At 35.7% G+C, this 23,386-nt stretch overlaps 1 long non-coding RNA gene across 2 annotated transcripts in view; it reads left to right on the forward strand.

Annotated features, from left to right (window-relative positions):
* LOC149805467 (uncharacterized) overlaps positions 1-23,386 on the forward strand; it is a 151,347-nt gene that overhangs the window by 115,860 nt on the left and 12,101 nt on the right. Inside the window, exon 1 of one of the 2 annotated variants that reach the window (XR_016419671.1) lies at positions 18,212-18,973. The exons of the other annotated variant lie outside the window; for it this stretch is intronic. This is a non-coding gene — a long non-coding RNA (uncharacterized LOC149805467). Of the gene's footprint in view, positions 1-18,211; positions 18,974-23,386 lie in introns of those variants that run through there. 2 annotated transcript variants of the gene reach the window in all.

The raw sequence follows: 23,386 nt of genomic DNA on the forward strand, positions 1-23,386 counted from the left end.
AATCGCTCGACGGCGATGACATAGTTTATGTCTTATGTTAAAATCAGCTTTTTGTGCGGTAGGACCCATCTTAGAACCGATGTTGTGACGAGGATTGCATGTTTTAAGGGATGCAGCCTTGACGGAAGTAACAACCTTTCTTTACAACGTCCTCACTAACAAAGTTCACATGAAGTCCTCACAAGAGCAAGAAAAAAAGTTGTTGCTTCAAACTTGAAAAGACCTGACTTATTACCAAGACATCCCCATAAATTTGATTCACACTTCTAGCCAAGACATCATTGTTTTCTCTACACCACAGCGTGGACGAGGCAGGAAGAGAAACCCTCCATATCTCATACACATGAGTCGAGAGAGAGAGAGAGAGAGAGAGAGAGAGAGAGAGAGAGAGAGAGAGAGAGAGAGAGAAAAGAACAGGAGCAGTCATAGAGAATTTTAGTTTTTGATTCAGCGAGTTTCTTGCGAATGTTCTAAGCTAGAATCTTGACACTAACGATGATAACAATACGAGAATCCCATTGGGTAGAATTTCATCCTGTATCATCGTTGACTAGCTGGGCCCCTATCAAATTTGAAATCAACGAAAAACAGAATATTACACCGATCTGAATAGCAACCACTTGTACTTAAAAGTCAAAGTTCTCAAAGTGGACAAAACCAATCCAGAGCAAGATGCCACATTATCTCTCTTCAGCAATTTCTTGCATTTTTTGTTCAGATAAGTGGATTTGCACTTGAATAACATACTGGTGAGCAGCAGCATTGGCACCTAACCTTACCGATCTTACCTGGAAAATCTCTTGATGTAGGAAAAGAAACAAAGAACAGACATTGGGATGCCTCCGTTGTATGAAAAACGCATACTTGGGACAAATTCAACGACACTGCGTTGTTTGCAGATGGTGATGAAGACCATTGTGTAGGATTTAACGATAATCAAAACAAAATGAAAGAAAGACGCAGCCTAGAAATGATAGTTTGGATTATGACATGTGGTTGCAAGACAAGTATTTGTTTCATGTTAGATGAATGTAATCCTGAGAGTGAATTGAAGTAGTACCATGTTCCATTTCAGGGAGCCATCATCGAAGAAACCAGATGATTTTACATGCGCGTATGTAATGTTGCCGAATTTCGCTCATAGTTATACTTTTCGGAAAATGTCATGTGACGTAATTCTAACCAATCGTTGCCTGTCCGGGACGCAGAACAGGTCTGATGGTGCCGATCAGATACTCCACAACCAGCGACACAAACTGGGGGTTAATATACAATTTAACTATCATCTCTTGTCCGTTTACACTCTGTCATTTGCAAATGTATAAACATTACGTATTGTGTCATGTCCGTCAAACGTCAACGTAATTTAAGTCGTATACAAGACTGCTAAGCTTGGGTGAAGCGTACACTACTACCAATGAACGCTGTTAACATCGAAAATATATTTTTTCCAACATGAAAATAAAGAATACACTATTAAATATTCAAAGCACACGTATCGTTGTATAAAGAAGGCCAGCAGTTACAATCATCAAGTAAAATTTAATCAAAACTGTGAACTTAACAAATTTACCGTGGAACTGGTCATGTGATCTAGTGTCTGCCATCTTGCTTGCAGACTTATTTTCATGATGTCAACTGTTGGAATCATCGAGCTTAGTGCTATTCAAATGATGATTTGGATGGGAATCTACGTGAGATAAACATATTTCTGGGCGTGACAAATTCATATAAAATAAGATTCCGGAAGATTTTGTGAAATTTTAACGGTATGCGAGGTTGAATTCGATGACATTTGTTACCACATGACCGGCGATCACACTTGACATACAGCATGTCTTATGTTATGTGTTTAGACTCGAATAAACAGTAACACAAGAAACAGTGAAAACAACCAGCTTTGAAAAATATAATAATTTATTTCCCTGGAAAAATTCTGGAAAAATGAAACAATATGAACTTACGGTTTTAAGACTCAAATCCAAAAATGACCCAAGAATAATCCACGAATAATATTTTAGAAGTTCTAATAATAAAATGTTCTAAAGAAGTCAAGTTCGAGTCCCGCGGAAGAATCCAAGATGGACTGCGATGACGTATACTGTAACCTGTACTGTGTTGAAGTCTACACTTCCTTGTAGAAACACAATAATTAATCTCCCGGTTTTGGAAATCCCAAATAACATTTTTATAAGAGATGTCGTTTTTCAAGAATGCTGTATGAGCACAAATATTTCAGAGAAACGAACAAATCTTTTAGAATCCGAAAAAAAATTAAAATAAAACTCAAAAACTCAAAAATTCAATACTGGTCACAACAGAAGAAAACAACTTGACAGCAAATCTTTAAAAGCCCCAAAACTCTGATCTCTCTCTCTCTCTCTCTCTCTCTCTCGACATCACTATTAATAGTAAGTATTTCGCAATAATGGAAATGCCAAATTTTGAAATAGAGGATCACGTGATCATGTTTACATATAAAAATCACGTAGACCTTGTATATCCTTGATAAGAACCAATCATTTCACTCCAAGAATGAAAGTTGTTTACTTTCCTCTCAATCAAGGCCAGGAAGGCCACGAACTAAGTCAAAAATATAAACAAGTGTTTCTATTATTTACGTATTTATGAAAAGATTCAGGTTAAACAAAATTTTCTGGAAAATATAAAATTTCTAGTAAACAAAATTACATTACATGGACATGAAAATAAAATAAAAAGATTCCAAACCCCACAAACAATCAAATCAAATCAAAGACAAATTAAATCAAATATACGTAAGACATGAACGATTTAATACAGATATCACGGTAGGTCGCGATCTATACATTGATAATAAATTACAATGTTCAACAGTTTATATATATTCTTTGACATGAACAACATGTTTAATTTATGACACAAAGAAACATTCTCCCCATCCATCATATTAAAGTTTTAGAGCCCCCAGGTCTATTACAGTATTTAGGTACTAGACACGGTATTACAAACTACGATTATGCAGAAGGATATGCTTAGTAGGGATTAGACTTTATTCTAGACCAAGGCAGCGATAAAAGAAATTTCTGCCCTACAAAATCAGGCCAACTTCGTGTGGAATTTCAGTTAACAATATCTCTGGTCAGCACAGTGAAGGTTAGCTTGTATGCAGACTTTGACAATACCTTTTAAATCAAATCAACAGTTTTAGACAAGAGATCTTAGACTACTAGAAGAAATTGTGGAACATGAAGAACCTATGGAGATGGGCGCTGTGGATGTTTTTGATTTAGAGCAAGAAAAAGACAAATGATGTCAACATGGCAAGAACAATTACAACATTTAGTGTTCTTTTTGTTTTTGCTCGTGACTTGTCTGAAAGAATTACAGGTCTAGTCAGAGAACATTGTTATCGAAGTCAAATAGGTCATCACAGTCAGAAATAATACGACAAATGTTCGATGGGTCAAGAAGAAAAGTTGTTAAAGTATCAGGAAGAGACATTGATTTCTGTCTCAGAAGAGAATAGTTTGAAAAGTGATATCAATACATCGACTTGCGTGGCCATTCCATGCATCCATTGACTTCTCTGGAGACCGAACGCATCAACGCCTTTATGCAACAGTGTACAGTTACTATCCATTGTTCATCGACTTGACAGAACGTTTGCAGGACAAAGGTGCAACGTGATGACTTATCATGACCTGTGAAAACAAAGAAGAAGGAAATGGATACGTGGGAACATCATGACCTTCTGATTCACAGTTCGTACACAGTTTCTTGGAATCCTGTGGTGGGTGCTAAAGATGCGATTCCTCATAGAAAACCTAAGGATGTTCAAGACTATGTCATCAAGATAAACGACAGTCATCGATAAGGATTCCACTGGGCAGCTGTCTAGTTTCCCAACAATTACAGTGTGGAATGTATGGGTTCTTATGGATTACCTCCACTGCCAGACGACAGCATCGACTTTATGTGAAGATGTGCTGTATGTAGCAGAAGCGACAACAGCTACAGCTACAGCGACAGCAAAAACAAGATGGATAAGAGATGGAGTACAGCAAAGAGACTGAAGACATTTCATTCCATTTTAGAAAGGGAAAACTCGCGCTAACGGTAACAAGTGACCTTCCTCCCAGACGTTAAAACCTAATCCTCACACCAAGCCATTAAGACCCTTTTCAGAACCACCCAGATCTCTAGAAAACATAGATGCAAATCATTTGTCCATTTCTTCTATGTTTTTTGTATGTGGTTGTGTATGTCTTTGTCTTAACACACCGAGCTGAAACTTAAAACCCTTACTTCATAAAATGTGTTTGTTGGGTATAAAAATGTTTGTGTGGGTATTTTAGTGTGTCCAAAAACACGCCTTGTAAACAAAACTAAGAATGTTGAGTGTAGGTCTGAACGATTTCTGTTCCGTTTGCTCTCTGTTTGAGGGCTTTCTTCTTTGTGAGTGATGTTCACTTCACGTCCTTTATTCAAATATATAGAACAGCAAATTAAACAGCCATGCCATTGATCACTGAATCTGTAAAGAAGAATGACAACCCAATATTACAAGGTAGGCAAGCTTGGGGAATCCATCAGACTGAAGAAAAGAGTGGAGCACCTCCTGGGCCAAATATAAGAATTAGAGAGGAATTTGGAGAGAGATGTCCTCGCTTCTTCTTCTTCTTCTTATTATTATTATTATTATTATTGATAAATATAACTAATGGATACGAGAAAAGCAAGGCATTTTATGTACTAGAAACTAAATGTACTTGTTACGTCGTATAATGGAGTACACCGTGGAGAATTTGACTGAAAATGTGAATTAATTATAAATCTGCTTAATACTTCTAGATAATACATTACAATGTTCAAATTCATTCGTTCAACAGTTTATCTATCTATCTATATATATATATATATATATATATATATATATATATATATATATATATATATACATATATACACATATATATACATACATATATATATATATATATATATATATATATATATATATATATATATATATATATATATATATATATATATATATATATATATATATTCATTGACATGAACATTTTAGTTTTCTTTTGAATGAGCATATACAGTGATGCTATACCAACATCATTTCGTAGGTTGTTTTTTTTATATATCAATTTAAAGCACTATGTGCTATGACGTAGTAGGCATTGGGGTTTTGAATCAATAATGTATTAAGCTTTGGTTGACACTGTTTTTTTCTTCTTGGTAATTCTGTCAGAATTGATTTCAAATGCCACTAAGATTACAGTGAAAGTTGGAGACAGGTTGTACCCTACAGATCTGACTGAAAACAGCGCAATTGAGTGTATTGCATTTATAAATAATTTTCCGGTATTCCCTCGTTTTACGACATTTAGGACTTCTATCCTTCACCAGCCTCAGGACACACGGTACTAATGATATGGAAAAATGGGAACCAGCCTGGAAATGGGTGAATATAAAATAGAGTTTATATGGGTTTGGCTGACCAGGATTGGTTAATAATGTAAGTTATGTTTTAGGAAAAATAATCTTTTAAGATCTTACCCTAGTTGTAAGTGAAAAAAAAATAGAGACATTGTTTTATTGATGGAATTTCAGTCCTTTAACAGTCTTGAGTTTGGAACACTCATTACTAAAATTAGCACCTGACTCTTTGGTGAGGAATTGAAAGCACATGTTTCAAACACATGCAGGTCCAGAAAATGCCGCGGCACTTATCCTTTCCTCAACACAGAAGTTGACACCCAGGTTTCATCGATGCTGATAAATATAGGTTTGATCATGAGCACTCAATAATTGTAAGTTATTGAATTTTTAATATCATGGTGTTTGCATAGGTTTACTATGGGAACTGAATTAGTATCGTGAGTCCAATAGACAGCCACCTCAATACAGTGACTACACATTTGCAAGTGCCTTTATCTTTACTATAAATGCAATCATATGGTTCTATTTGTGGATAACAAGCTAAATTAATACCTTTGTAAACCACGGAGTGACTTTCAGCGAGATATTAAACACATTTTCAGATATATCAACTGTTGCCAATAAGGTGTGTGTATGTGTGTGTGTATGTGGGGGGGGGAGGGGGCAGTGTGTAGATTTGACTATGTTAGGTGGAGTGTTTTGTACTTTGGTTTATATCTAAGCAAAACCTATTTTGTTTTGGTTGTCAAATCCTCTGCTTTTTTATATTTATAAGTTGTAACGAAAAATATTCTGCGGTAGAGTTGGCTTTAATCTTATATATGTAAGATACTGACCGTTAGATCAAAGACGGACAGAGTAACGATAGGAACTAGCAAATGGCAGGATGAATATAGGACGACACCGATAAACAGTTTACCAGTCTGTTCACAATAATTGGTCTATTTCTTTTTCTTTTAAATATTTTCCATTGTAGAAAAGCTTCATAAGTGAATCATTAAGTTTGCCAAAAATATTTAGTTTAGGTTCCTTTTGCAGTGATTAATTAATTGCTTGTGTATTGATTTTAACTGCACTTTCAACACATTACTGGCTATATCAGGGGTCGGCAACTTACGGCACGCGAAGGGCAGCCAAATATCTGGATTTATCAGTGTTACTCTTACTGATGGCACGCGCTCGTTCATTTTGCAATTATTCCAGGAAAAAGTGGCAAGCAATGTAAAATTGTTTGCCGACTCCTGGGCTATATTATGCCTAGGAAATGGAAGCAAAGTGGCTTTCCGTAGGACGCACCCGGGCTTGGCTGAGCGGGTATCAAATCCGCGACACCAGGATTACCAACATAACTACATCTGATTATCCTGACTACTTAAAAGAAATCACACCAAAATTACAAAAGAGATATAAAAAAAAATAGAAAAAGAAACGAGGTAACATTTAGCATGTAAACACTCACTGACCCTTTGCATGCAAATTAATAATGATAATAATAATAATATCATCATCATTATCATTATCATCATAATCATGAACATCATCACCATCATCATTATTATTATTATTATTATATCTTTTTAGAATAGTGCTTCAACATTTGCATCAAACATTTCATTTACTACATTCTTCTTCCATACCTTTAGAGGGATTATACTGCTTGTACATATTGTAGTTTTTAGTCATAGATGACCCTGATTTTCGATGCGCATTGCTGCCTCCCTTTGTCCTTTGTCTTTTTCATTGAATTAGGTCAAAACAATTAGATTCTCTGTAAGGATAGCACACATCAACACATATTAGTTTTGATTATTTGTATTATAAACATTTGCTGTTCAGACCCAACACAAAACGGACACGCAGTTTACACAGTTTGAGGCCGTTTCTAAAATTTTAATTCATGTCTTTGTAGTTTTCATCTGGGTTTTTTTCATACATGTTAAAGTTTCGGTTTTCTCTGGGCTTTTGTGCTGCGAGTTTGTTTTGTTTTGTAAATTGTTTCTTTCTCTAAAAAAAAAAAGGGTTTGCTTAGCTCCAAACGTTGGGAAACCGTTATGTAGTTGTGCAGTTACCAATTTCAGTATATACCCATGGTATCATGTACACCTAACTGTTCAGAGTCGGGAAAAGGTCGTGAAGCTTTGAACTTCAGCATTCCAAAATGTTACTTATATACTCGCAAAACATTTTCAGTAAATCTTTCCTACGCTCGAATGAGGTATTCCTGTAAATTTGTAAATTATCACCTTTAGGGTGATATGAAGCAAGATAGGTTTGCTAAAAGCCCATTTTTGTGTCGAAGACTAGTCTTGTGGTATTAATAAAGCCGATTCTTGAATTTAGGACTAGAATGAATAAAGCCCATTCTTGAGTCTAAGACTAGTCTTGTGGTAGGAATGTGTCATCAGATAAAGCTATGGTGTCTGTAATGTTTCTTGAACAGAAATCATTGTAGTTTTAAACCGCCTCCGGTTCTTTTTCACAATAGACTGGAGATTGCACGCGAAATTATGCGGCATGGCTTTTTTATATATCCAAGAATGTAATCAAGCTGATTTCTGTAATCATTAACCTAATTACTTGCATTACATTCCGCTGCCTTGGACAAGTGAGGTTATAAACATATCCTGTTTCAAAATGAGAACTCTGATTGCGATCATCAAACGTTGATTGATTTATGCTGGATGCAATGAATCACACAAAATAAAGCTTCTTCCGGACGTAGTGCTAAAATCTTACGTAGGCTGGATTCCGAGATCAGCTTCTACTTTCGGCACAGGATAAACTCTGTATCAAGACAGAGTTTGTAAATACATTGCCACAAGTCCGTATACTTAAGCTATGGTTAGGAGGCATCGGGTACCTCGTGTGTTCCGCTACCGGTGTATGAGGACATCAGTTAAAACTAAATATCAGAAGTGTGTGTGTGTGTGTGTGTGTGTGATCTGGATTTTTTAACGTAGCTTTAACAATTTTTCAGTTATATCGATACGATGTCTTCAGGACTCACATTACTAATTCAGTTCCCATAGCAAACCTATGCAAATCCCATGATATTAAAAACTCAATAACTTAAAATTTTTGATTGCTCATAATCAAATCTATATTTATCAGTATAGATGAAACCTGGATGTCAGCTTCTGTGTAGAGGAAAGGATATGAGCCGCGGCATTTTCTTGACCTGCATGTGTTTGAAACGTGTGCTTTCAATTCCTCACCAAAGAGTCAGGTGCTAATTTTAGTAAAGAGTGTTCCAAACTCAAGACTGTTAAAGGACTGAAATTTCATCAATAAAACAATGTCTCTATTGTTTTCACTTACAGCTAGGATAAGCTCTCAAAAGATTCTTTTTCCTACAACATAACTTACATTATTAACCAACCCTGGTCAGTCAAACCCATATATACTATATTTTAGGTTCACCCATTTCCAGGCTGGTTCCCATTTTTCCATACCATTAGTACCGTGTGTCCTTCAGTGTGACAGTTTATAGTGATGTCTAGCACTGGGGCATCATGCCGCAGACATGTAGCATGATATCCCACTCAGTCACATTATCCTGACACATGGCCGACCATTCCTAACACTAACCTCTTAGTGCTGAGCGCCAAGCGAGGCAGTTGTTAGTACCATTTTTATAAGTCTTTGGTATGACTCGGCTGGGGATCCAACCGACGACCTCCTGCATCCGTTGCGGACGCTCTAACCACCAGGCCACCGGATCGGTCAAATATCAGAAGAAAGACTATGACGATAACCTTTTTGAAGTAGATGATTGAGTTGGCACAACGTAAATTTATAAATATTAGCAGGTGGTATACATCAGCATGTAGAGACGGCATTTGTACTGATCTGAACTACTCCTCTTGCAAAAAATTAAACTATATAAATCGATTCCAACACAGCCGTCTGTATGCTTAGAACTTTTTCCAAGAAAGATTTTCAAATCTCTTGGCAACTCTTCAGTAGTGAGTTGAGAAAGCTAAATGTCTACACTCAATGCGGCATTGAAATACATATGTAAGCGATTCTTATCGGATCTTCCTCCAGTTGTATTGAAGTCAGAGAGATAATATACAAAAGAACTTTAAGTTTGCTGTTAGAGGCTAAATCGGACAAGCACTCGGCATATTCTAGGGAATACCTATGGATACTTTTGCTCATCAAGTAAGAAAGCAAAATCATACATTTCATTCTTTGAAGGGTTAATAGATAAATATGTATGCTTTTTCTTCCCCTTAAAGTTCTTAATAGTATGACTGTATCTGAACAAACATGTTGCTCTTGACCAGTTCATTTTTGCTACCCAAGGGTCATCGATCCACTGCCTCCTATTTTGATCCTCAGCACATGCTGCTAGATAAAATTGTATGTTCCGCTATCTGAACAGATGCAGCTGAAACAGCGTGCATTGCTCTGCTATCGTAATGGATGCAGATGAAATTATATGTATTGCTGTGCTACCTGAATGAATGCAGGTGAAATTATATGTGTTGGTATGTTGTTTGAGTGGATGAAACTGAAACAGTGTGTATTGCTCTGCTATATAAATGAATGCATGTGAAATTGTACACATTTCTCTGCTGTCTGAATGAATGCAGATGAAAGAAAATGAACTAGTTAGATAGCTTCGTAGTTTACTTTGTAGATGATGGGAAAAAGCACAGTGGCGTCCTTCAATAACAACTCATGTAGCATGTCATTTTCTCCAGTTTAAGCACCTTTAATCTTCTTTTCATTCAAGGATTGTTGGCATCATAAAAGTAACCGTATTGCATACCTAAAATGTGTACTAAGCTATTTTTATGGTCCATTGATTTCGCTTGTTTCGGTGGAGGGTCGGTGGGTATCTCAACTACTTGCATCAGTCGTATGGATCATACCTCGAATGCATGTAGATTGCTTAAATTCGGATCGCTTCGGCTATTTACGAATCGAGAACTGTGGGAAAAGTTACAAATGATGGAACTATTTTTGTCTTCAAAATTGTTACCTCTTGCATGATATTTCTGTAAATTACTGCGCTGACGTACATTCGAAGCATAATTGTGTCTGCAAGCAATAATTATTTCGTTCCGAATGTTCGGGGAGTAACTCTTCATTTAAAAGAGCAAACGGAACATCGCTCAGATCATTTCCGTCAATTTTATAAATAACCTCTGATGTAGCTGTCCTAATACAAATAAATTTATTGGATCTGGTGATTCGCCTCTGGTTCAGTGCACAACATATCTTGCGTTAGAATAGTCTGACAATGTTCCGATTGTTACTTTATTTCCTACCGTTGTCACATTGTGCATGTATACCAAGGTAGTTTCGATTGCAATTTTTAATTTCTGAATTACATCCTGGGTTACTTTCTCAGCTTTAGGAAAAGGCCAATATTGTTCAGATTGTTGCGAGAGGGCACCTCTTCGCAACATAGTTTCAGTTGGATACACATGGATCTATGTAGTACTAATGTGGATGGAAGAAACTTGTCATTCGAAGATGTGCATTCAACGTCCAATTTTTCAATGCGTCCTTCCAGTTACATCACTCATCCAAAGACTTCCGCAGATTATATGGATCAATGTTGTTTTTTTTTGTACGATAAAGCTTTGCGCTGGACATTTGCGTCTTCTCTCCTTCAGATTTAAAACAAAATCCATTGTATAGTATACATCCTTTTGATTTTGGACATTTCGCCTCACCGATTATGGGTTTCCCCCATTCCTGCGAACCCCCAAGGTGCTGGACATGCGACATAAGGCATAAGATGTATTGAGTCTTATACGACTTATATACCTGAGGCCTAAGGTCTATGGCTTATATGACTTATATACCTAAGGCCTAAGGTCTATGGCTTATACGACTTATATACCTAAGGCCTAAAGTCTATGGCTTATACGACTTATATACCTAAGGCCTAACGTCTATGGCTTATACGACTTATATACCTATGGCCTAAGGTATATGGTTTTGGCCTCTTTTTGATAATCGTGTGCACCTTTTAGTCTTTAAATGTAATATTTTGACAAACTTACATCGCAATATGTATTTGTATAATTTCCATTAGTAACGTGAGAGTAGTTTGGATAGTTAATAACCATTTGAACAAGGTCATAACCACAAAAGGTTTCATTATACTCTCAGGCTACATACTGGACGAGCGAATCGTTCATTTTATTATTTAGAGCTTTTGATAAAGTAATTTGTATTCTTTAAATACTATGTCCAATTTTCTTGTGCGTTAAATATTCCTCCACCATGAAAAGAATTGAAACCATTTCAGTATCTGCAAGTTTTAAAATTAAAACTTAGTCGATTATTATGCCTCACAAACAGTGAGCGCAAGATTTGCAGAATTTCGCTAAAAACTAGGGGTTGTAATTGAATTTATTTATGGACCATCCAAAAGTGTCTTAAAACTGTATTTTTCACTTAAGCTTCTGTATCCTTTCAAACAATGCTTGATGTTCTCCTGAAGGCCATAGCAAAATGAAATCGAGGTGGGGGTGGAGCTGTGTTCGTTCATCTGACATCATTTGTTAATTATTTAATTCTTTCTTAATTTAAATTCAAATTTAAATGTTATGCTTTGGCGTAATGTTTAGTTTCTCAATCCGAAATTTTATATTTAAAGGTGGTCTAAAGAGAAAGCAGAAATGTCTTTGAATGTCAGTAAATGGTGTTTGTAATTTTAAGATAAAGTATTACTCTCTTGTCTGGATACATTATATTGAGAGGGGAATCTTATCTTCATGATACGTCAGTTTATTGGTAGATACATACAATTTACTGATAAAAAATCAGGATATAACATTTATTAAAACTGTTTTTCGGACAGGGATTGTCTTCAGGGAGTTAAAGCACTATCCTTCCCTGGGTATAATCAATTAAACTATGATGTTCCCGCGTGAAATTTCCGGTAGCAAACGATATAGCTGGAAAATGTAGTTTATGAGTTTACACGTCAAATTTATATACATAAAATTGCTCTATCTCTTTCTCTCTCTCTCTCTTTACATGACAGTTCAACCATTTTACGACAACAAGAGTTGATAAATTATCTTAGGTCAGGTCGCATCGCGTAAAAATATATGGAGAATCACGTACGCAGAAAGTATTTATGCATACGTTTTATGTATATGGAATAATCCATGTGCTTGCATAGATATACAATTATTTTATCCATACTTGATTACCTGCGTATGTACTTACTCGTACACATTTATACTAACATTTGTTACAAGGGTAATATTTCAGGAATATGCGGATTTAAAAAAAGACGATGCCATTCTAAACAGAAAGTGTCAGTAAGATTTCAATTCTGAAGAAACTACCCCTTGTATATCTGGAAAAAGCGAATTATATATTTTACTGTTAAAGAAAATGTGAATTAATTTAGAGTGTACATTTTTAGAAAGATAACATGTTATCTGTGTTGCAGATTTAATGTAACGGGGGGCTTTCTTCTAAACTTCAATCTAAATTAACATAATTCCTTGTTTATAATAGAACAGCTTTGTTCGATGGAGTTGTTTTTGGAAACTTTGGTAGGACAGGATGACTTGAATATCAGACAGGCAATCGGCTTCTTATAACACACGTTATAGTGTTGTCTACTATGTAGATCATATCGTTAGTAAAAACAGATTATTAAAATATAAATCAGACGGTTGGATGCCACAGTACTCTATAATAAAAGGTAATAGCTGAAATGTCTGAGGTAGTGTCACATGACCAGGACACGCATGTATAAGGTAACGTCATGAAACACGCTATTGTTCCTTATGACGTAAGCTGAGTCAGCAGAACTCGTTATATGCTCATTTTTTTCTCCGTTAACTTTACATTTTCAGAATAGTACAATAGTACCCAATACTGAACTCGAGTGCAAATACACATATTGCATTCACGTGCATAAAGGAACTACTTTCTATTGTAAACAAACAATGGACGCAGACGCCAGCACTTTTGATTTGTAAACAAATCATGTACACTCGCGTAGTAGGCGCTTTGCGTTGTGGTTGTTTAAATTTGTTTCTGAATGAAGTAAAGCAGATGTTTCGTGGACTGCCACATACCAGCTGCTTTGGCACATCCTGCGTTAACTTTTTTGATACAATGCTTCGGATTTAGGCTAGCTATACAACAGACGCAAGAAAGGGTCCTTACAAATAACATACAAGTGACAAGGTATATACTGTCTTCTTTAGCTGGTGATAAGAATGGCAAAAAATATACTTACAGTTTTACATCATAAATTTCCTCAAAATGTACTTTCTTAGTTCTGCAAATCCGAATTACATGAGCCATTTCATAGGTTCTCAGTCTTGATTACACATTTCGAAATTGTATTTTAATTTTGAATGTAAGTGCAATTACATCCTCCTTATTGCACTAAAAATGAAATAAGCATTAAATTCCATAGCGTCTTTTTGATAATTGCAATTGAAAGACTTAATATTTTCCTCACATTATGATTTCAAACATTCAATGACAGAAACAGAAACACATTTGCAGATGTCAACACGGTTCTCGCTCGCTTCTTCAATCCGATGTATTTCATGTGGAATTGTTACATATAACTCCAGTCCATAATCACGAAATTTCGTAGAATCGACAAAAATACCAAAATATATTCATTCTAGATGAAATGGAAAACTTGTTGCACTGCGCATTCATTCACAATATGACTCCAAATTTAAATTTTAATCTAATCTCTTCCCACGTACACTTATTTCAAGGAAATAGGCAAGTTATTACTGATTCTAAAAATTAAAACCTAAGCATCAGAAGAATGGTAAGGCTATTATAAATGCTTTTTATTTCTAAGAGGTCAATACCATGGTCATGTGTTGAAAGCAATACATGTGTTGGGTCAAACGAACCTCAGTCCGAATCTAGTATAGAGAACTCAGAACTATTCATGTCGAAGGGTTCTGTATCACTTATTGGTGATTCTGCCAAACCTATCCATTTCAAAATATTATGGGACACAGGAGATTCTCAGAATCTTTATTACCAGGCACTTTGCTTTTATCTGATAAGTTTCCTCTGGTGAAAGTGTTCTTACTCGGGGAGTAGAGTGTGGCTTTGTTAATGTTCCTCTCCATTGCGTAAATTTGTCATCAGACTTGGTTTCAGGACCCGTGACTGTCGGAGCTGTGATTTCTTTACCCATTAAATATGTTCGCTTATTGCTAGGCACTGACCTAGCTGGAGATAAAGTTGTGGTTAATCTACTTGCAACTGACAAGACTTGTTTCGATCAGAAAGTTAATCCTATTGAAAAAAATTCCCTAAGTTATACCTGCTAGAGCTATGACAAAGAAAACTCTCGAGAATGATGTTAATGAGTAAATTATTCCTTTGGCTGATACATTTATTGGTCAGGCTTTCGATGAGTCGCTTTTGCTCCTGGTATTGATCAATCAAGATCACAGTGGTTCTCTTCCTACTACTCAAACTTTCAGTTCTAATAATGGTGATAAACAACAATTACTCGTTGTAGAACAGAAACAATATCCCGAGATATGTTTGTTTCAGATTGCCATTAGTGAAACTAAAGTCATACATACACCAGTTTGTTATTTTGTTTAAAAAAAATGGGGTGCGTGTGAGGAAATGGAGACCGTCTGTGGTACCCGCTGGTGATGAGTGGTCAGAGAGCTATCAGATTTCTGTTTCTAAGTCATATCTATTAATAGGGAATTCTTAGTCTAGACCATGAAATTCCCGTGGCTGGTCATTAAGGAGTCAGTATGATTTATCACAGATCTCGAATCATTTTCATTGGCCGAAAATTAAAAATGATGTTTCTAAATACTGTAAATTTGCTACTCTTTTCAAGTGGTTGGAAAAAGCAGTCAAAAAGTATCTAAGAGTCATCAACAACCCATTTCTACATTTGACGAACAATTTAGCAGAACTGTGGTAGACTGTCGGTCTTTTACCTAAGACTAAGTTAGGCTACCAATACTTGTTGACCACAATGTTTGCGTAACAAGATTTCCAGGGGCAATGCTTTGAGGAATATTAAAACAACAGCCATAGTAAAAGCTTTGATAAAGTTTTTTTTTTTAATACACTGTTTGACTTTTCCATACCTGCCCAGTTTGATTAAGGGTCACATTTTATGTATGGAATTTTCCAACAAAATTATACATGAATTAGGCATCCAACAGTTTAAACCTTCTGCTTATCACCCTGAAGGTCAAGGGCATTGAAAATATTTCATCAGACTTTAACAAATATGGCTTGGCCATATTACATTGATACAGGAAAAGATTGCGATGAGGGTGTTCATTTCTTGTTATTTGTCATTAAGGAATCAGTTCAAGAATCGTTTGTTTTTCTTTAGTCATTGTGAACTAGTTTTTGGACATACTATCTGTGGTCCTTTGAAGTTTTTAAAATAAAATCTTCTTTCAATGAAAGATTCAGAGATTAATTTTCTAGATTATGTCTCTGATTTCAAATATAAGTTGCCAAAAGTTTGTGAAGTAGCAAGAACTAATCTTCACTCTATTCAGTCGAGAATGAAATTAAAGTATGAAAAGAAAAGGAGTTTTCAGCCTGGTGATAAAGTTCTGGTTCTCTTCCCCGTGTCTCAAAGTCCTCTACAGGCTAAGTATTATGGTCCTGATACAGTTGAAAAGGAAAGAAAGTGACTTAAATTATATCATTATATGTGAGGAGGAAACAGAAACAACTTTGTCATATAAATATGTTAAACATATTGACAGGAACATATTAATAGAAGCATATTGATCGAGTTAGTGCTACTAACACTTCAAATATTCTTTAGTGATACCTGTCTCACACAGTGAAGATTTAAGCGACGGCTGCAATCTGACTGTAGAGAATTTTATTTAACCAGTTTTCGGAATTCGGAAATATTAGACAATCTGGTCCAGAAACTTTCGCATCTACAGCCAGAAGAAAGAAAGGAATTACAACAGCTGTTATGTGAAAATGAGTACTTGTTTCCAGATGTTCCAACACGAGCAAATAAAATTGAGCATGTTGTTGCAATTGTAAATTCAACACCTGTGAAACATCATCCTTACAGGATGAGTCCTCCCGAGCAGGAATGTTTGGAAGAAAAATCAGTAATAGCTGGAGAATGATTTTATTGACTGAAACAAAAGTGACTGGAGTCTGTATATTCTGTTACTTAGTTTAAGGCCATAGAGTATAGATACACATACATGCACGCACGCACGCACGTACGCACGCACACACACACACACACACACACACATACATACATACATACATACATACATACATACATACATACATACATACATACATACATACATACATACATGCATGCATGCATGCATGCATACATACATACATACATGTATGTCTGTGCGTGTTTGTGTCCCATCAAACTTTTAACCGATCTAATATAATGGAAGAAGAAAAAAACTTCAGAGCTTTAGCGCGTGGGTTCGAGTCTCTGGGCTTGGCCAATGTTGGTATATGAGAAAGCTTGACAGTAGTTTCCCGTGGGTCGGTGCTGCTTACTCGGGTTGCCCCGGCTTCTTCCTCCACCATTATAATGGTCACCATGTATAGCCTATCGTTTACTTAAAAATGGCTTTAAACTCACAACAATAACAAGAACAACAACAACAACCACATGCTAGCACTCGGGATATTATAAACATTTTGGTGAAACTGGAATGCTTTGCCCACCCCTAAGATACTTAAGTTCAAAGCGTATATATGCAAAAATAACCATTAACAGTAATATGTGGTCTAAGTTTCAATTTTCTTTTCACCCATGACTTTTGTTTTAAATCCATACGCATAGCTTGATTTAATTACTTTATGTGCTCCTTATGAGTCGAAATTTGCATCCTTTTTTTACTTGTAAAATTATATCCTTTTGTAAAACGGCCATATTATTATTATTCTGCTGTTTTTGTAATTAATTTTGAAATTGGATGTTGGGATTTCGGCCCGCTGTTTCTCATCTGAAGCCAAAATTACAACTGCAAAGAAAGGATTTGCCGTAACTAAAGGGGTGTATGCATGAACCTAGATATACCAGTACCCCCAATTTTGATTTAACTTTGTTTATATATCTTACTCTTTGTACGTTAAAAAGATGGAAGACGTTACATTTGTATCAGTAAAATAATCTTATTATATCAATTATCATGTGTCGTAAGAACTTGGTTTGTTTATATATCTTACTCTTTGTACGTTAAAAAGATGGAAGACGTTACATTTGTATCAGTAAAATAATCTTATCATATCAATTATCATGTGTCGTAATAACTTGGTTTGTTTTCTTTTCATTAGGAAGTTGTAAAGGACAGACTTTCGTTTTCCCGCTACGCATGGAACGAAAAGTATTCTAAAAAAGACTACAATGAACCTTTCCTAAATTTGCTAAATTCCTGCCCACAATCCACTGCACAGGAAATTACTTTCTAGTGAACCAAATAATATGAAATAGTAGTGACTGGTAACTTAAAGAAAAAGAAAGTCATTTTTTAAAATTTGAGTAAAATCAAAGTAGTAGTATGTGCGGTGTTTCTTCAAAAGATTACTATATATTTCCTATCATTGTAAGATGGTGGAAATATTTCGATATATTGACCCACATCATGTAACATAATGTAACTGCTCAAACCAGGCTAAAGATGACGAAGTCTCTAATTGGTCGCATGTAGTAAGTATGTGGGTGTTACGCTGGGTTGATTGACAGGTCGAAAAGGTATATTCATTCACAGAGCAACATTATTTCCCGCCCAAAATGAACATTACCTGAGCGAGTCAGCTCTTAATATTGTATCCACTATCAAAGAAACTATTTTAGGGATATTTAATGTACAAATAGTATCGTATAACGTTGATATGCCCTTCAGGCAACTTTGGGATCAAAGCGACTGTGACTAGAAAGTTCTTTGATTCGTTATAATTTAAAACGGGCTGGTTGCTAGCTTCCTTATATCATAGAGAACAGAGCGTGCACTCAATCTGTTTTGTACATACGGCGATTCGTTGGGTTGAAAGGTCGAGTCAGATGTTTTGTATATGAATTCCCTGGGGATACATGTAGCGTGACGGTTGTCAGACGTAAGTGCTTCGTGTAACTCGAGTGATTCACCTCGGTTGATTATGTGCCCGTCTTTTTTTTATTAAAAAAAATACTTTTTTTTAAACACTATTCTTGTAATCTAAAGGTTTGAATCATCCTTTTTCGTTCGATACGACCACTGTGGAAGTGAGCATCACATTAGTTGGGTTGGCTTATAATTGGCGGTGTCGTATGTGATATTCGACTGCAGTTCATATTTACTGATATATCGGAACAGCTGGCTCTGTGGTAACAAATGCTACAGGAGAGTGTATCTGACATTTCCTCAGACATATTCGCTTGGAATTAATGTACATACTATGGATATTAGTACTTCAGTTGTATTGGATTGAAAGTTAGTACACCAAGTCTGTAACACTTCTGACTCAGCTTGTTCGAGATTTTAAATGCTTTGGGGATTTTCAACTTGATATCAGGTCACATTTCTCGGTAAGTCCAAGCCGCTTTGGTTTATAGAGTAATATATCATAGCGTATTCTCATATATATTATGTTGTTGCATGTTCAATGTATACCCTCCAGGGAATATTGTAAAAGTATTCCTAATGAGCCCTTTCAGGCACTATCGTCACATGGTAACGTGACTCGTCATTCGGATCCGATCCTGGGTGACATGATTATTTATATTCAACTTGGACAAGAAGTATTAGTACTTACATTTGTCAAAGCCAAAAAAAATATTCATATTGTTTAATGGAGTGCAACAAAACTAAACCTTTCTTATTTGATAAGGTGTGAATATTGTCTCATTTTTGTTATTATTTAGCTTCTTTCATCCGTGCCAATCAGTTCACGTACATTTTGTTGCCAAATGCGATAGCACTGTTAACGTCATCTAGGTAATTCATGAAAATCATAATTATTTTTTTTCTCATAAAAATGCCATAAATTTCATAAGTCTGTACACACATTCAACTGTAAAGTTTCACTCTCTTCCTCATAAACAGTTCAAGTACCTACACACAATAGCTCATTCTTTTGAACAAAAGCCATTACATTTTGATACCGATTTTGATATAAGTATAAAATAGTTTAATCCAAGGAATAAATCTTTCACAAATTCGAATATTCACAAAACAGAAGATAATCATGACATATCTAATAGAAAGCTTCTGTTCGTGAATTTCAGCATGGAGATCCTGAATTTGTTCATATAAAGTACAGTGAATAGAATATTTATTGCTAATAATCGTGTCTACAGTATTCCGCCCTTTAACACAGCATGTTTGTTCAGGAGAAATGATATACGGTCAGAATTATTTCAATCTGACGGCCATATCACGAGCTAATATTTAGCAATCTAAAAGGGTTATTATTATCCCACTTTTACAGTCACACCTTTGCCTTTTATTTTTGTACATGAAAGAAATTAGCTGCGCTTATATATCTTGACATGATAGAGTTATGGTCAATGGTCTCAAACTGCATCTCACAGCGTCACCACTATCATAACAAGCAAAAATCGAAGTATCATTCTTCAGTCAGTACGGAGCCCCAGAAGGGACATAATTCAATTTATTTCGAATATACGCTCTTGGTTTACTAATCCGAGATCTCGAATCAGTAATCGAGATCTCGGATTTATAATAAAAAAGTGTGAATTGCGCCCCTTCACGGGCTCCGCACAGTTAGTTTAGTGGCCATTGGTTTTTACCATAAATTTGAATGTAATTTTAGTTTCGTCCTTGTATATCTACTCATCTAACTTAGGTTTTGTTTCATCCAAACTATTCAACAACTCATTTTGCTCTCCTCATTAATATCAATTAATGACACACATACTTATATATCTTTAGTTTCATGATTTTCATCTTTCAGTTCCTTAATCACTTTGCTTTCCTATATTTTTTCTAAACTCACAGAAGTTTTCATTTTCTGTCACTCTGTTGCCAACAGTTTTCGACTTTAAAAGTGCACCCTTGTTTCAAGTTTAAATTCTTCATCTCTATCGAAATCATATTCTTTGCTACTTGTTGTTAAGAAAGTCTTTAACTCGTACTGTGCTTTAGCTCGAACTCTACTTTAATTCGAACTGTACTTTAACTAGGACTGCTTTAACTCGAACTCTACTTTAACTCGAACTCTACTTTAACTCGGACTGTGCTTTAATTCGAACTCTACTTTAACACGTATTGTGAAGAATTGTCATGCATATATTTTGGTCTTCTTTCTATTAGAGCAAAATGTCTGAGGCAACTTGTTAATTCTATTTTTCAAATGATACCACCAAATTAATGGATCGTCTTTAAATAAATGAGACTCTTTATTCAAACATAATGTCTCTAAATCTATTAACATATTCACTATCGAAGTAAGCACTACATTTTGTACTCTTAATCATCGACCTTTATTAATAATATGTGCGTTTTAGCTCCTCACAATCAAGGAGAGCCCACGCGAAGTTATATTGTGGTAAAATATGTACTATACCCCACGATATAAACAAAATATGTACTGTTATTCACTATGGGCATAATATATACTGTACCCCAGGATATAAGCGTTTCGAAACTAACCAATAATATATACTATTCTGCTCTTTCACCTTGTCTTCAACTATTTGTTTCCCAGAGAAATCATTTGTATCGGAACAGGGTTTGTACGTCAATCCTGACTTTTATAAGCAAGCAGAATATATTTCAATGCCTTAACAAGCATTATCATTAGTAAGAACGCTACCATTGAACCAGTCTATGACTTTGGTTTTTGTTTCTGTAATCATCACACATAATAACAAAATCATTACACCAGTCTAACTACGACAGGGTAGTGCTGACAACGCCATGCATGGTAACATTTGCAACAGTTCATTTTTCTTAGCTAATGAAAATAAACCATCTAAAACAAATTGTCATGATTTAGCCATTTCTACTTTTTCTTCTCCACTTTGAATCGAAATGAAAGTTACATCGGAGGGATGGACATTATATAAATTAGACATAGGTGTTAGACAAGCAATTTTCCCCAAAATTTAGAAGTCTTTTGTGACTATAACATTCTTAAAAAGCGTAAATGTTTGTATATTATACCTAAGAGCCACACTTAAAACAACATACATACATACATACATACATACATACATACATACATACATACATACATACACACACACACACACACAAACACACATACATACATACATACATACATACATACATACATACATACATACATACATACATCGGCCTCGGATGCGGGAGGTAGTGGGTTCGATCCCCGGCCGAGTCATACCAAAGACTTAAAAAATGGTACTAACAGCTGCTTCGCTTGGCGCTCAGCATTAAGAGGTTAGTGTTAGGACTGGTCGGCCCGGTGTCAGGATAATGTGACTGGGTGGGACATCATGCTACATGTCTGCGGCATGATGCCCCAGTGCTAGACATCACTATAAACTGCCACATTGCAGACATCGTAGCGATGTGACTGGAAAATTGTTAAAGCTACGTTAAAAATCCAAATCACATCACATCACATACATACATGCATACATTCGTACGTAAGTACGTACATGAAATCTGTGTTGAAGAAGAAATAAAGTCAGTCAGACGGTCAGTCATACATACATACATACATACATACACACACGTACACATACATACATACATACACACGCACATACATACATACATACATACATGCATGCATGCATGCATACCTACCTACCTACCTACCTACCTACCTACATATATACATACATATATTTGATTGACATACACACACACATGCGCACACACAGATATGCATACATAGAACAACTATCACTTAGCATGGTACGAGATAGTATCATATAATATTCGTGCAATGAGCTTCCCGTGCTGATTTTTTGTAGCATGGATTACTATTATAATATTTATGGTCTAATCAGCTGTTAACACCCATTTGAGTGTATAGCTGTGATGTGCCTTCCTAGTTATTGGTTATTTGGTACTAAGCTGCCTAAAATCACTTGCCAAAGAAATTACGAAAGTAGTTTAATAATTTAGAACTGTGAGAAGACAAACTATATAATAAGGGAGATAAGTTATACTTTGAATATCTCCTTTTTTGGGATTTTGTTGTTGGTCATTTTGGTTGTTGTTGTTGTTGTTCTAGGGTTTAACGCCATTTTTCAGCACAAGATAGGCTATACATGGCGGCCAGTATAACTGGTGGAGGAAGAACCCTGGAAAACCCAGGGAAGAACCACCGACCCACGAGAAGCTACTGGCAGGCTTTCCCACGTACCCACGCTATTCGGGTCTTTTTGGTCTCTTAGACATACTAAAATGGTCGCCATATTCTAATCTAATAGAATAACAGAGGTTCTCTTCTTTCTGAAATTTTAATTCTGTTTGTTGATATTTCCGTTTATCAGCTTCTCAAAGTTATTTCGATTGTGTTGCCCCAGATGGACAAAACCCGAAATAATAACTGGGATTCACCAACTGAGTCTTGTCCAACTTCATTCAACGCCTGTAACAAAAGTAACGGGTATCTCCTTAGTTTGCCTCAACCTACATGAAAAGGTCGCTTGTCTTTGGATCTAACTGATTTCTTTTTATTTAAGTAACGTTCTGATGTGATTCGTTCTGTTATCCTTGCTCTTTCAAGATTCCGCTCATGTACGACTGTTATATGTTGCAACCTTAAAGTGAAACTGCCGGTATATACAATGCCAATTTCGCATAACTGTATAAATAGTGATTGTTCTGAATTTTGCAAGGCTAACTTTTTAATTAACATTTCTTATAGTATGACTGGACGAAAGTATTTAATGCCTCTGGGTCATATCTATCCTTTAGACAATAAGATGTTATAAAGTGATAAATGGGGACCAAAAAAGCAGAAGAAGATGTTAGAAAAT

This window comes from Sinohyriopsis cumingii, chromosome 2 (assembly GCF_028554795.1).
Source record: "Sinohyriopsis cumingii isolate HCF-2022 chromosome 2, ASM2855479v2, whole genome shotgun sequence".
Taxonomy (NCBI): domain Eukaryota; kingdom Metazoa; phylum Mollusca; class Bivalvia; order Unionida; family Unionidae; genus Sinohyriopsis; species Sinohyriopsis cumingii.